The following is a 2,169-nucleotide window of genomic DNA, read 5'->3' on the forward strand; positions in this document are numbered from 1 at the left end:
GCATGCATGAAGAGAAGTGGTTTTTGGTTTCAAACATGCAAATTTCAAGAACCCTCCCACACTACAACACAAAAGGCATGCGGAGACGCCAGTTCTATGGGCTAAAGACGCTTAAAATCATCTCTAAGCCAGTGTAGAGCCGCTGTGCAAAGCGTCTTAGGAGCGTCTCCTTATGCACCGTCTCAAATTTTGTAGAGACGCAGAGCCAAGCGTGTTTAGATGAAACTGAGACGTTCATAGAGCATGTCTATTGTTGTATAGACGCTTTGCTAGATGGCCGCCACACCTTCTCTACAACATTTGCTTTGAATTTTTTTTTGCATCTCAAGTAATTGTAATCAATTTTTATTTTTCCCAATAAATATGGTTTTTTAGTTGTTATATAGCAAATATTTGCCACTTCATAATAAGAGAGGACTATATTTCTATTACATACAACATATAAATATATGTACTATGCCATTCTCAGAAAAACTATCATTTTTATTCATAGCAACAATAGTTTACAATCAGGTTGTAGATTCATTACAACGAAAGTTACAAAAAAAGAATCGACTGGTAGTGGTAGTGATGCTCGTCCTAGCCCACTATCGATCCACCCAGCATTTTTTTGGGAGATATTTAGTCCTTCCTTGAAGAACACCCTGCTTCCACGTCGCATCCTCCCGCAAAATTTGGTGCCGCAACATCGTCAGCGCCCTACTTGTCCTCCACATCTACACACAAACTTTATGTTCCAAACTAGCTAGAACCTATACCTAGAAATAAAGCAGATAATGCCACATGATCTTGCAAGATGCCATCGAAAGCACTTTATAAATCCATGGTATTTTGTTGTGTTGCGACTCCTCGATAATAACAAGTCTGCAGACAAAGTCAAATGAAACATAAATAGATTAACTAGAAAAATATGTCTAGTAAGTCTCAGTTTTTCATATGCACATGTATTTGAAGAGTAAATAGTGTGTTGAACATGCGTGATATCACATCCTAGAACCGAATGATTATCATTTCCACATCTGTACAGAAATTTACTTTGCAACTTTGGAGCCATCTATGTTCTACTCAAATAGAGACGAAATTTAATGTCCATAGGCTCTTATTAAACCATCAACACAAAACAGCACAACTGAAATGCATATATATTGCAGTGTTTTACCATCAGCGGCAGTAGAGCACCAATTCCTCACTTTCCAATTTCAGCTTCTTGTTCGCATAGTGCACACCTACAGAAAAGAAATACTGAACATTAAACAACATGTTGACGAGCCAAGGACGTCTCCCTCTCCCGCACAGTAACAGAGGGCGATTTCTGAAATCTCCCCGCCGATCCACCTCGCCACCGCAGTTTCGCCGGATCTCTCGCCCTCCGCCGGCCGCTCCGGCGGCGGGAGGGCGAGGGATCCCCGTTTCGCGGTTGTATATAGTGTAGGATCTGTAGGGTTTGCAGCCAGCGGTGCCATGGAGGTGGTGGTGGCGCCGGTGAAGTGTTTGGTGCAGGTTCGCGACTCCTTCGTCTACGGCGCTCGGCGGAGCTCCGTGGTCAAGCGCCTGCTTCCTCGCCGTTCGCGGATCGACGCATCTGCGCGGTGCGGTTCTCCCCAGCCAGATCCCGTGCGGCGGATCTGGATCTCGAAGATGTTGAAGAAGATGGCGTGGTGCTTTGCGGCGGAGCCGTTGGTCCAGGGCGTTACCCCTCCGGGGGCGGTGAGCGGGGACTTCCCAGTTGCCTTGGGGATGCTTTCGTCGATCCTTGGCGTGTGGACGAGCAGAGGTAGCGGCGCGTCTCTCTCTCGTTCTGGTCGCCGGCGAAGCTGGAGCTCAGGAGGACTTCGTTGTAATTTCCTTTGTTTCCTGGGTTTTTCTGTAAGAACAAAGTATCAATGAATCTGTCTTCTTCTCGCAAAAAAAAAAACAACATGTTGGCATGCTCTAGAAATTAGTGTCTTGGCAGAACATGAGACAATGCAAGAGATTCAGCATCTAAAGCACGTACATTTATACCGAAGAGCACCTCAGTTGGACAATAGACCTTGCAATCCTGCCGAGTGCCTATTTCATAATCATCTAATCAACCAATTCAGAAATATTCAGTGCCGGTAATGCAGTTAGAATCTGTGTTTATGTGAGGGTTTGGAGGATATTTGGTACCTTGCATAGTAACTGAAC

The 2,169-nt window shown here is 44.9% G+C and overlaps 1 long non-coding RNA gene across 1 annotated transcript; it reads right to left on the reverse strand.

Moving 5' to 3' along the window:
- Positions 1-462: 462 nt before the first annotated feature.
- On the reverse strand, positions 463-1,915 carry LOC127317543 (uncharacterized). Its single transcript, XR_007861250.2, has 2 exons — positions 1,160-1,915; positions 463-864 (listed from the first exon to the last, which is right to left on the reverse strand). It is a non-coding gene; the product is annotated as an uncharacterized lncRNA (long non-coding RNA).
- Between the last annotated feature and the right edge of the window lie 254 nt (positions 1,916-2,169).

The sequence above is a fragment of the Lolium perenne genome, chromosome 7, assembly GCF_019359855.2.
Source record: "Lolium perenne isolate Kyuss_39 chromosome 7, Kyuss_2.0, whole genome shotgun sequence".
Classification (NCBI taxonomy): Eukaryota; Viridiplantae; Streptophyta; class Magnoliopsida; order Poales; family Poaceae; genus Lolium; species Lolium perenne.